Source organism: Drosophila serrata, unplaced genomic scaffold (assembly GCF_035046125.1).
Source record: "Drosophila serrata isolate PLE 108 unplaced genomic scaffold, ASM3504612v1 contig_272, whole genome shotgun sequence".
In the NCBI taxonomy this organism is placed as follows: Eukaryota; Metazoa; Arthropoda; class Insecta; order Diptera; family Drosophilidae; genus Drosophila; species Drosophila serrata.
Window position 1 is genome coordinate 7,566,304 of NW_028257170.1, and position 14,220 is coordinate 7,580,523.

Consider the following 14,220-nt stretch of genomic DNA (forward strand, 5'->3'; position numbering starts at 1 on the left):
TGTGTATGTTAATGTCGGTATTAAAATGCTGCCCGGTCGAGGCTGATGCAGGTCTATATAAAGCTCTATGTATAATAATTGAGTTGCCGGTGCGATTTCACGGTACATTGGCCTTAAACTGGCGGCAGCAGCTGCTCTTAACCAGTTGGAAAGTATCTCCAATATGGCAGTGGCTGTGTGTGCATCTGCCGGCAAGTAATTTGCAAATCTCCATTGTTTTTTCTCTTCTTTTTTTTGTGCTTTGTTTTGTTTTTGTTTCAGTTAGGTATCCGTGACAGGAAACAGGAACACACGCGCACACACACACTCACAGGACAGGACATAAAAAATCAACTGCAACAAGGACGACTGAACGGTATTGAAAGCCAGCTCGGGAATCAATTGAAATGCACGACCTGCAAAAGTTGAGCTGAGTCGCGGATTTGCCATTGTAGTATAAACATGGCCATGGAAATCAATACGGCTCCTATATCCTATAACCCTGCGTATCTGTGCTCCTGTAGGGGCCTGCTGCCAATATCCTTTTTGCAAAAACCAGCAAGGACTAGGAATAACACGAAAAACAAGGCATTTACACAAAAAAAAACAAGGCAATAGCTTTACACTTTTGAAACAGGAATATGTATGAAGTTAGTTAGTTACACTTTTATGTATTGTTACGTCTTTACATTTTTAATTAATACTCTTATTGGTATTATGATTATAGGTAACAATTTCACATTTAATTCTCTTAAAAATATATGGAATATATTACATTTCCAATCTTCCTAGCATATATACCCAGAAAAAGGACAAATATCCTGCAAACCTAGAGTGGATGAGAAGCTAGCTGATAAAAGCTGAATGCATTCCGCCGCTGAATCATTAGCATTGGCGTCAATTAAACTGAAAGCCAGTGACTGATCAATGGGGCTCTCCTCCTCCACCTTCGAATGAAATGAATACCCCGGCTGGCTAATGCAAATGGCATTGCATTGAGTAATCACTTACAGCAATCATCACTCCTTGTTCCAAGGAGGAGGAAGCCAAAGAGGAGCGGTGTTGTAACAGGATCAGGCGACAAGCAAACAAAGCCCTGAGCCCGGGGGGAATCCATGGGTTCCATGTTGGTTGAAGTCCAAGGCTGCGACGGCGTGTTTAGCTCAAAATTAGATAAATGCAATTTGAATTTGTGTGTAAGTTGTAGGAAATATGCCGCTGGGAAATCAGTTGTCGTTGTCATGAGTTAATAGGCGCTGGGAATTGGCTCAAATATGGGGTGTGAGATGAGCCGCTCATATGACAGGCTGCTGGTGGATGATAATTCAATGCAAAAGAGGGCACGAGTCAATAAATATTAGCACGAAGCGTTGGGGCGCATGGGAGCGTGAAATGGACCGGGTTAGACAGCTGCCTGGCAGAGCTCCTGTCCGGAGATGGCATCTCTGGCTATCGGGAGCCGACCTAATCCAAACCAGATCCCTTTGCCCACCGGGTCCTGCTGTGAGTTGCGTTGTGTTTGGGGTCATTTGGGTGACGGCGTGGAAAATGCAAAACAAATAATCGCTTCTGGCCAGTGGAAAATCAATAGAAAAAAGGATTTCCTTTTTTGCTGGACTCTCTGGCCTGTCTGGGGAATTGAGGTTACAGCAGCATCCACATCTACAGCCACAACTACATCCATATCCACATCCACAGCCAGAGCCACATCCGAGCAGCAGCTGAAAAGTATGCAGTAAAAATAGCCATAAATAAATCTGCGTAAAAATAAAGCATGTGCCAACAGCCATAAACATAAACAATGCAACTTTCTGCCCCGTTTTCGCAGCTAGTTTTCCTTGTTTTCCATTTGGAAAGCCGGGGCTTTTATAAAGCGGAAACAAAATAAATTTTACATAAACATTTGCCACATAACAAAGGCGAACTTTAATGACTTTTGTCGTTGCAAAATAATTGTGCGTGAATTTTTTCGCTGCCACCACACAAATCGCTTTTCTGGCTCTTCCCAAAAATAAAAAATAAGGAGAAGAAGGCGTCTCAGCTTGGAGTGGCAGGACTCGGCTCGCTTTCAATGTCCTGCTGGCATTTAATTTCACGGACTGTCGTCCATTTTATGCTTTGGCAACACTTTTGACTTTTATTTTGAGGCGTCCCCCCAGTCCTCAGTCCTTAGTCCTCCTCGGTCGTTACGCCCTCCCTGGTGCGGCTGTCCTTGGACGGTCTGCTCTCCGCCCCCTCAGCGCCTCGGCGGCTATTTAGGAAGTTGTCGTGATTGGAAGTTGATACCCTCGCCCGGGCTTTAGCTGGAGCGATCTGGAAACGCTTTAAGGACAATTCGCTTTGTCGTCCGCTTGGCAATTATGTGCACTATGACGACTCGGCATTTAGCCGCTCGACAATGACAGGACTCAGGCACAGGACAAGACGAGCAGGTGGGAAAGGCTCGTATCACTTACAGTCTGGCAAGCAGAACAAAGGCAATTATGGCGTCATTAGAGCCAGATGCAGCAATTGCATAGGCAGGAAGCACTTACCCCATATCGGTAGCAGCCAGAGTGCCAGAGTGGATAAAAGCACAGCATCACCAGCACAGAGGCAAAGACAAGGACTACAGACACATGCCACAGCCTGCAAGAGTGGACCTTGATTACGAGAAAAAAAGAAATAAAAAAAAAGACAATGTAAATGAGATTTCAGACTATGTAAATGATATTTATTTCTCTGAAGAACTAAAAAAAAACCTATGTAACTTTGTTAAGTTTTATTTATAAAATGGAAATACAGGAATTTCTTGGAAAATAAATATATACCATTTGTCAGGAGATATTATTGGGGTCTAAGGCAAATCACTATCACTGCCACTCCCACTATAGATGTAAACAGTGGTATGCCTTGGTGTCTTTAAAGTAAAGCCCCTAGTTACACAAATGTATCTCTTACATCACTCTAAAATTTACAGTCCAACTTGCAGCTGAATCATAGAACTATCATGTCTTCATAGTGTTTAAGAGTGATAAGGTGACCCAACTGCTTAGGTTTAAAACTCGCTGACGGCAATCGCAATCCAATCAGAAAGTTGTAAAAATGTAAAATGATCAAAGGCGGCGAACTGGAGTTGCGAGTGTGGCCGCCATCGCATTTCCAACTTCAATTTACTGCACTCGCTTTCTGGCGTGCTATAAATTCGCGGAATTGATATTGAATGCCCTCCGATTTCCATTCATGCTCCGACTCACTTCGCTTCGCATCGCATCGCATCGCAACGCTCGTTCGTCTGGGCTTTCAATCAATTCAAATGCCAAACGTCTAACAAATTGTACGATTTTCGATTTTCCAGGCACCTCTTGGGAGGAGGGGCCTTTGCCTGGGCATTTTTGTTATTAATTTGAGCTTGGGGCGATTCGCGATTCCGCTTGGACTGGCCCTACTCCTGGCATTTCTGCTCCACTGACGATGGCCCTGATCTGTTGTGGATCATTGAATGGGACGGTCGTGTTGAATGCGAGTCCTGGGCTTTGTGCCAGTTCCTTGAGGAGCTGCTGCTCCTCCTTTATTTATGACACTGGCCAAGAGCCGAGGCAAAGTAATTTTTCATTATTTAAAATGAAGTGAATTGCAGTCGGTTGTTCCTGGTCGCTTCTCCTTTTCATTTCGTGCTTCATAAATAATTTATTAATTATAAAAGTTTCTGGCACTCTTGGGCGCATGCAAATTCGTCCTCACTCTCTCCTTCTCTCTTGCCGCCTCTTGCGGCAACAGTTGCAAGTGAAAGTTCGGCCAAATATAGCCAAAATATTACTTGCAATGTCATTTTGCGACTTGGCAGCAAAACTTTTTATTAGTTGGCACTGGCCGGGCAGCTCAGTGGACTGTTTGTCCAGCTCCCAGCTCCATCTTAGGACGGACGGGGCGTATTTTTCATATTTTAATTGACAAAACTTTTGGCAACTGAACTGATGGGTTTTTGCTTAGTTTCTGTTACCCGGTCCTAATCAAACAGTGGCACCTAAGAAAGGACTCGGACTGCAAAACTGGAATCCTCAATCAGAGCGGGTTTGCATTTAAAGTTTTCAGTTAATTGAGAGGCAAGTTTTTTGGGGATCTCTCTGGCTTGCGGATAAAAGGATATTCGCTTCAGTGGACTTTACTTCCTTATCTCTTATATTTTTTCAATGGTTTTTTACTTTAGTTCAATTGCACCATTAATTCTTTTTATTATTTGCCTTTCTAATAACATTTTTGTCCTCTTAATCATCCCTCATAATAATGCTATAAATTTTACTCCTTTCTTGTTGTGAATTTCTAGTAGTTATGTCCCGTTTCCCCTAAATATGTTATTTGCCATGGCTTTAAGTGCCTGCAATTTAATGGCTTGCCTGGCGACACTGCATTTGTGAGTCATGTTTGATGCATGTGGCAACAACCATCGTCACTCAGGCTCAAGGCAAATCCTGCGGCAGTCGCGCACTCAAATTGTCGCAGCATCCTGCCAGCCTCAGTGGCGGTGGTGTGTGTGTGTCAAGGTTTATGTCTAAATATGCAAATACTGTTTTGAGCAGAGAGAGGAAGAGGGAATGGGATGGCGCTTTGGCAATGTCTCTGAATGTCTCATAAATTCGTGATTAATGTCGCCGCTTTGATTTTGTATGCGAAATCAGGTTTTAATGCAGCTGCCACTTAGGCACTGCATTTGGTTGTCTGGATCATGCAGCATTAATGGCCCCTAGATGGAGTCGAGTCGAGTCTGCTATTATTGGCTTAGACGCTCGCAGTTTCGTTAATGTGTCAGCCTAACGAAATTAGCATTAAAATTTACCAGATTCCATGTGTGACTAACTCAATTTTGCCCACGAGCAGGGGCTTACAGCGACGACTGGCTCTTAGCGAACAAAGGACATTGATTGCCGGCGACAGGCGGGCCAACACACACAAAGCTATTTAGTGCTAGGATCCGAGAGGAAAGCAAAGTCCTTTCGGTCAGGTTACCTAGAGGTTACGTCATTAAGCTGCATTAAGCTGAAAGCATCGGCCTCGGTCCTCGGTTAATTAGTTGCCAGCACTCAGGCTAAAAAATAAATAATAATAATCGCCATAACAGTGGCCATAAATATTTATGAGATCGCAGTGGGTGCTGAATCCTTTCAGGAGCCTGGACTCCATTTCAATTTGATTGAAAACAGTGCAACAATCGATTAAATTAACTGCTCTATCGAATTACGGATACGCCGCATGGGCGGCTTTCATTAAATTGCATTTAATAGCCCGAGCGGAGTGGAGAGTCAATATTTATTAACGACATAATCAATAATTTGTTCTCCCCTTAATGAGATTAAAGTGCAGGCAGTTTACACACAAAAAAGTTAATGCATTTAGCCATGTCACAAGAGAGAGTCCCAGCGAAACGTTCTCCAACTTTTTAGCCAGCTATTTTTTCCTGGTTTTCTTCCTTTTCCGTTCACTGTTTTTTTTTTTTAGACTCTTTGTTTTGGCCACTCTGAACTTTTCTGCACGATTGCGCCAACTTTCATTTCCTGCGAAACTTTTGAATTTTCAAGTAACCATAAACTGGCTAAGCAAAAATAAAAAATAATTAAAACGAGAGAAGAAAAATCGAGTGTGCGACGGGTGAGTGTGTGTGTGTGTGTGTGTGTGTGATACTGCATAATTAAGCCCCGCAGTTTTGTGACATTAAGCGACATTGAAGCGACAAACGCCGCTGGCAAAGAGGCTTTCCAACAATTTCCCATTTCCCTTTCTACATTTTTCTTAATTTTTTTTGGGATTCCCCCGGCTTCTTGCCAACTTTGGCCAATTGTTTTTGTAGTTTTGTTTGTTTGTTGGCTGAAAACTTAAGCCACCAGCCACTTCTCATCCTGCTCCTCCTCCAGCAGCCAGCAAAGTTTCCGCGACTTAATAAATTAATAAGCCCAGCCAAGAAAAATATGAGCTAAGTCGACGCCTGTCGCTCAGGAGGAAAGGACTCGGGACCCGAGAGTTCATCACCGCCATCGGGAGCCGCGGCATCTGGCCCGGCTAATTTGTCGACTTGGCTTGTGATAACCATCAGAGGATTTGGATTTGGCCGCGCCTGTTTGTGTTTGCGTTTGTGTTTGCATATAATTAACGCGACTGTCATGCGTGATGCTGCTAAGCGACGAATGATGATAGGCCCCAAAAGTATTTAAGGGTTATGGCCTGGAAGTGAATTATCATAAGCTCATTGCGTTTGATGTGTGGTTTATGAGCTACCCGAGGTGTTTGCCTCGGGGTTTATTATTATGAGGTTTATACTTAGGGAGCAACAGGAAGTACTATATGTGTGGGCTAACACTCTTGAAATGTTTTATTGCATAAGCTTTTCTTAATGTCCTACAACTAGTAAAGTAATATTATATATAATTATTATAGAAGTACCTTCTAGTACCAGTTCAACCCAACCCTCTCTTTCTTGTCAAATCCTTAAACTTCGGCTTACAACAGACTCTTTTATGGCCTTCTTTCCGAATCATTTAAGACTTAAAGGCGCCCCAACGCCAATTTGTGGCTTCAGCTATTGAAAAAAGGGGAGAATGAGTGACTGACTGACTGAGTGAATGACTGGGGAGAACTGGGGAAAGACTAGGGGCCAATTCCCAGGCATTCAGACGCTGATTTGACTGCGGCTTGTGGCCAAGAAGAAACCGGGAAAAGCTTGGAAAAGCTGTCTCAGCCGCAGATGCGGTTGTGAGGTCAATCACTGCAATTACTTTCGAGAAATTCGGTTGTCGATAATTCCAGCCAAGTTAATTTCTGGCCAGTCAGTCACAGCTTACCGCTCACCGTTCACCGCTCATCGCTCACTGTTCACCGGATTATACAAGTTAGTTGTATTCAGAGACCGCAAGAAATAACCTGGCCATATCGGTTGACACACAACTTGTCAGGCGGATTGGCTGAGCATTAAAAACTTTACCATTTTGAGGGAGAGAAACACATATTTAAAATGTATTAAATGAATTCCAACCAACAGCAGGGGCAGCAACAAATGTGTCAAAACTTTTTGGCAGCGTGTAAAATTTATGGCAAAAGATTTGCGACCGCCCAGAACTATGTACGAAATGTTGACAAATCAAATGAGTAAAATGAGGGGAAATCTGCCAAGTTTTCTGCTCAAGGGCCAAACCGCCCACACTGCCTATAAATAAATAATTCCCGACATGGGTAACACATTTCCCTGGCAGCTGCCAGCAGCCGACAGTCGAGAGCTGCACAAAAAACCAGTGGGAATCCGGCAGGGAAAGCCTCAACATTCTGTCTTCTGGCCAAGTTCGAACATGGCCGCAATTGTTTGCACGTTACGTGGTCATGTAGCCGGGTCAATAATTGGTTTTTTCGATAGCAAACAAGTTGATTGTGATTGCCAAATGATTACACGAATCACACGGCTCGGCACTGGTTCTCTCTGGCCCGGCTCCTGGCCGTTGGCCAGGACGACCAGGACGAAACCGCATTCGAAAATTGGCCAGCCAAAAGGCTCACTCTCTCAGCCAGTTGGAGGGGCCTCGAAGGAGATCTTAATCTTCTCTCCAGAGCTAGCAAATTGCTGTGTGTAATTATGTTTGTGGCCCCTAACCTTTTTCGGGGCAGTATTAAAATTTTAATAAATGTCTCGGCCTCGTTTGACTTTTGCACATTGCATTACCCATCCGCCCCGTGGGCCCCTCATTCTAATGAAGCTCGCAATCGTCCTGAGCAAATTGTTTGCATACCTTTGGTCGGGCCGGGGCATGAAAAGTGATTGCAAAATCAGTAGATCCAAATAGCAGGGCTTTATGGCAACTACTTTTCAATCATTGTCGAGCTGTTTCAGTCCTAAACGCAGACCAGGTTCTGGAGTGACATAAAACAAGGGGAATGGGCATGTTCATGAGATAAGTTGGCGTTGGCAGTTAACTGCAGGCTCTCCTGGCTCCGATAACTGGCAAAAGAGTTACGTTTCAGTTTTATTTCGTAGCTCACTGGAATTGTTAAGACTTTTGCTATGCCACACTTTTTGACTACACAATTTTGGGCTGACGTCTTTACGAGCCTGAGCGCAACTTGAGCGACTTTAAACGACGTCAATAAAACCTGCAGGCATTCAATGAAAATTTCTAGGCCGTAGCACTTTCCTACGCTTGATTCCTGCCACTTGGCATTCAAAACTAAAAAAATAAAATAAAATACATGAAAAACGAAGAAAACAGGCAGAGCATAAGAAACTGAGAGCAGCAAGCTGAAAGTTTTGGCGCCGCTTTTATATATTCTTTTTTTACGTGAAAATGCTTTTTATGGAGTACAAAAAAATCGAAAGTTTCGATATATTTCTTTGATGTGCCTAAAATGTGACACTACGCATGGTTAACATAACAATATATGTCACTTAAATCGAACTGCTAATATTGATAGCGAAGTTAGATTTTCAAATACATACTTCGAAGCAATACTTTGATTAATTGAAAATCTTTTTTATATTTTAGTCAGAGGCTTGCAAATAGGAAAGGAGTCATTTCCGACCCTATAAAGCATTTATATTTTTGATCAGCATCAACTACCGAATCGATTTAGCATGATTTCGAAGAAAAAAAAATTTTACAATTTTTTTAAAATTTTATAAGGGGTTACATCATTAAAATTGTCAAAATTTGGCCAATAATTAAATTTTTAAAATTTTAAAACACGGTATAGAGATTTGTTAGCCCTTTAAAAACTAGCACAGAAATGGTTTCCGAATTGAAATTAATGCATTTTTGGCTTAGATATGATAAAATTTATGTTGAACTTCTTAAGAAAATTGCAAAGGTATTTTAACTTTAGCTTACGGAAATTAGCTTCCTTTCTTGTTTTATATTTTAGCTATTATTGTATAAAATCACTATTAGGATCTAATTTAATGTTTTAAGTGTACTTAAAGTATTTGAAATACAAAAAAATCGAAATTAGATTGTTTGTATTATTTTATGGAGAATAAACAGATTAAAAAATATTCTTTAGTATGAGTTTTATTGATATACATAAATATATCATATTCTCATTATAAAATACTTATAATATGTAGTATAATATAACATGTTCTCTCTATAGTGTGGCTCTGTATCCTCCCCTAACGTTCCGACTTCAAACCTAAACGTTATGCGTTCAATTTCAGGACATATTCCTTAAGTAAAGTTTCTTCTTTTTTTGGCGAAAATGTCGCATGGCTTTTGACCTCCTGCTATAGATTCCCAGTGTGAATTACTCTCTCTTCACTGACATTCTGACAACGCCGAAAAAGGCGTCAAAGTGCGTGTGGTTGGACGACACTTTCATTTGGAGCGCGTGTCTTTGGGGTTTTTTTGCGATGACTGAAATCGGAGCAGAGTCATAAATTGAACGCCAGGCGACTGTGGCCACACATCTTTGTCAAAGGCTCATTATGCAAATTGTGCACCGACCACGCGCCAAGCTAATTTGTCACTGTCTTCAGTTGTCAAGCGGCACACTTTCCCACCGACTGCCCCACCTTTGGCTGGCCGGCGGCGCATGGATCGCACAGAGGTGGTTGCCAGGACATCTCCATCCGCCATTCGCCATTCGGCAACCGGCAGCTCTTTGCTTAGCTCCCTGGCTCCCTGCTCCCTGCACCATCCTTGGCCCAGAGGCACTCACTCGACCGGTGGCTGCTGCTTTCAGCTCTATCACTTTCATTTCCTCGGCCATAAATTAGCAACACGATGCGCCCAATGGCGCTGGAGCGACTGCCAACCACACCCACGCAGGAGGAGGGATCCCAACAGCTCCTGGCTATGGCTCCTCTCTGACTCTGACTCTGAGCTGAAAGGTAGCCATATTTCCTAACCGACTCCAACTGGCTTACGGACTGCTGACTAACTGGCTAACTGACTGACTGACTGGCTGACTGAGTGACACACTGGGCGAAATATTATTCCGTTTTGTCCGGCTGTTGGATGCGTGCGGAATTTATGATTACTTCCGGGTATAATGAAGCAGCCACGTGCGAGTAACTCATCCCTTCCGATTCCATTTGGATCGTCCTTACGGAATGCTGTGTCCCCGCCAGACGCGTCTAAACAACTAAAAGCAGCGAGTCCACTCAGGAGCCTGCACTCCACTTCGTTCTTCTGGAGTCGCGATGAAAAACTGCATCTGCAACGGCTTCTCAAGTGGCCCCGGGCCATGCACTCCTCTCTCACTCTCTTGCCACTCGAGAAAGACTCAGACCCAGACCCAGACCCTTTTGCTTTTCCACACTTTTCTCGCTTTTCCTTCTGGCAGCCGCTGCTGCTGACAGCGGAGACAATTTTCAATTAAATAAATGGCTCGTTTTTTACGCCAGACGCACAATGGGACCAAAACACTTCAAAACTGCGCCTTAATTGGGCAACCACAATGGAGATAAGTGTGTTCCCATACATATTTTATGACTTTAGGTAACTAGTTTTGCGAGATTATTTTAGTATATAACAAAAAAAGTATTAAGATTGTGTTTCCTGGACTGCTATTTCCCATCGATCTGTTCCATAGTTCTGGCATGGAATAAAACTTATCATTATGAAACAATTTTGCAGCTGGAATCTTTGTGAATTTTTCTACAGGCTCACTTAGTTGAGACTCAATTAAAACTGAGCTTCAGTTAGGGTTTTCAGCCTCAACTCGGCTTAAGGTCATGCTCTGCCAAATACAAATAATTAAAGTGCAGTGCCTCTTAACGCAGAGTTATGGCATAAGAAAAGCCATTGCTCACCGTCACACCCACTCACTCAACCACCCACAAACCCACCCACTCAGGCACACACACAGAGAGAGAGAGAGAGATTGGCAACAGGAACTTACATGAGTTGGCCATTTACCGGGGCCGGTCATAAGCCGCATAATCTATGAAATCGAGTCCAACGAGGAGCGAAGCGGGATGCAGAGCCAAAGGCAGTAGCATCAGCAGGAAGCTTAAACCTGGGCGAACGCTCCTGGCTGCTAAGTTAAAATTATTGTACATCGGCTTAAGCCCTTCACCGGGCAGTTGGCTCAGTTTAATTGGGGATGCGATGGTCCAACTCACAGAAGCCGGCAGGGGAGGGGGCAGAAGGAGCAACTGTGGCAGGATGAAATGCTTTTAGCGCGCTCCATTAAAGCCCCAAGCTCCTGACTGCATATGCCCAGATTGCGACTGAGATAATGATATATGGACAGCAGCATGCTGGCCCGACTAATGAGCCAAAATGAATTGTTGCCACATCAAAAATCAACGCAATTTGGCTGGCATTATGTAAAGACCAGAACGTGGCAAACTCAAAGGCAAAGAAAGGCAAAGGCAAGGCGAAGACGGAGCCGAACGGCAAAGTTAATTTCATTAAGGAAATGAAAAAGTCATATATCATTTTTGCCAACGTCTAACATGTCCATTACAAAGGCAAACGCCCGGACATCCACCCAACTCCTGCTGAGGTCTTAGGGGGTGGTGAATCTTGGGCCTTGCCCTGTGATTGGGGGGGGGGGGAAAGAAATGGCCAAGAAGGAAATGCAGTGCCCGAAAGTTAAATTAAAGTGTTGAAAATAGCCAAAGCCGAGTGTAATAAATGTTCCGTGCCGTTGCCTTTGACGTCCTGGCCCAAAATTAAAATGCATAATTCAATGCCCCGAACTTTGGGCGGTGGCAGAGGCAAGCGCTTAGCCGGGCATTAGCGCCATTTACATGTGAGTTTTTTGAGAAGAAGAAAAAAAAATATATAAAAGAAATCCCAAGGAAGCCCCACCGCCCCTGACTCCGGCAGATAGCTAAAAGTGTTTCACGTTTCACGGACCATTAAACGCCGAGTTCGTCGAGTCATTTTGAGCGACTTATCGCTCCATGGCCCGCCTGCATTGTGCCGCCTGATTGATTTCTTTATGCGTAGCCGTAGCATGGCCCCTAAGGAATGAGAGATCCGAGCATCGGGGTTTGAGGATGGAGCCAGGGCCGAGGCCAAAGGACTCGCCGCTGCCGCTGCTGCTGCTGACAGGCCCCCAGAAGAGCTGGAATTTTTTAATAAGGCTCAAAAGGAATTTTTATATGGGTCTATGAGTGGGTATTTTAAACCAGAGAGAGCACAGCAGGAAGAACCTCTCTGGCATAGAAAACACAAGCGGAGTATTGTGAAATAAATAAATCCACACATCTCGAGCAATTATATATGAAGTGAGGGAAATATTTCGCATTCAGCCTGCCTCCCGATTACTTTTCAAATTTTGAGTTATGAGCCATCGAACCTAGGTGGCACTAATACCTTCTGATTCCCTTCTCTCTCTCTACGGGTCTCTGTCTCAATTCGGACTATTCCGGCATTTCCTGCATTTATTCAGCGTAATTAACAAAATTCCCAGGTGTATACGAGTCTCGTCTCGTTTCGGATTCAGGTTCAGGTTCAGGCTCAGGTTCAGCTTCGCTTTTGGTTTCAGATTCCTGTCTGAGTTTCGGGGCATTTAAAATTCAGGCTGCGTAAATCTTTTATTGGAACGAAATGCCTAGGCAAAAGGTCCGCCAAACAGAGTTGCATAATAAATTATCGATGCGCCGCTAGGAATTTTAAGTGGCGTCCCTGCCCAGGCGCTAATCAGCGGCCAGCCCTGTAGATGAGTCCTCCAAAGTCAGTCGGAGAAGTCAGTAGTATATAATGCTCTCAGGCTCCCAGGCTCCAACTCCATTCCCACTTTGTCAGACATTTCACTCGACCCCACTTGTCGCTTGTCAATACCCGCAGACAAATAAATTCTGCTTATCGTCCTGACAAACCCTTTCTGCACTTTCTTTTATGCCGCCCGTTTTACTGCTCTCCTTACAAAAGTGCACTTGGCGGCGCTTTTGTCCGCCTAAGGAGGTCCTTTTCGTCCGCCCCCCGGTAGGACTGCCCGCCAGCTCCTTTTGATGTTTTCCCTGGTGCCGGTCACAGTTTACGAGGAGAAGAACACAGGGCAAGATAAAACTTTTGCGCACCTTGGCAGGGGCATTTACTTTGAGTTTTCATTTTTTCATTTGTTGTTTCGCCCGGTGTCGTGGCAGTTTATTGTTTTTATTGTTTGATAATTATCGCACAGAATGCGAAATGCTCTCTCACTCTCTCGCTGGGCATACAAAAATGAGAAAAGGAAGTAAGCACAAAGGACCTTTGTCTGACAAGAGAGAGAGAGAGAGTTCAGCTTCAACGTCAACACCTCCTAAATGTTCTTTAATCTCCCTGAAATCTCAGCCAGCTGAAACAAATACCCTCGAAATCGTGCTACACTTCTACGGGATCCAATTTGTCGCCTGTTGTCCTTTTTTTGCGGGTATGGGTGGAAATCCGGCTGACAGTTAATGAATGTGTCGCCATGCCAATCGGGGCCCAGGCCCCATCGCACACATGGCCCCCGTTGAGTGGGAAAACTCCGCTTTTGATCTACAATTCCCGTGGGAACAAGGGCTCTCGTATGCAAATTCATTAGGTTAAACATGTGTACAGGCCTCTGTCTCATTGCATATTTAAATGGCGGCAAAGTTACGCGACGTTTTTTTGTTCTTGAACCAAAGTTACTTTCGGTTGATTGATGGCTAGATATTGTAATGAATATTTGATATCAGTTTCCAGTAATCACCTGGCTAAATGACTCTCCTCTGTGTGGCCCAGATAGTTGACACAAATGTCAGAAATTTGCCACAACATTTGCCAGGCTCTAGAGCCGTGTCGTTCCCATTGACATAGCTTCCAAATAAGTGACATAATTAGCCACAAAAGGCGCCAGGACATCGCCCCAATCTTGAGTTATTTCGGCAGAGGCCGAGGCAGAGACAGGTTCGTAAGACAGCTTTCAATTTGTGCAAATGCACTCAAGTTGCTAAGAAAAGCTATGGTAAGGAGCCGGATCTCGACAGACGACAGCCAGTGAATTGTCGAATTATCCTTATTGACTAGTCCTGAGTCTGTCTGGGGGCTTGGCTTCTTATTAGGCAAGCTGCCTTGCAGCTGCCAGACAAATATTGTCATTCTCTGGCTTAATTATTCACGAGTTCACCGCCCACTAATCAGGCCATTTGGATTTCAATTTGATTGAGTGCCCAGACAAGGATATTCATACTGGCATTATGCAATTGTGAGCCCGAAAACTAATTTATTGATATGCCGCATTTAATAATGGCAATTAAAGCTATCCAAATCCAAGTCATAGTTACCAGCTAATGAGTTCCTTCAGCACGTGCAGGAGGTGCCATAACAT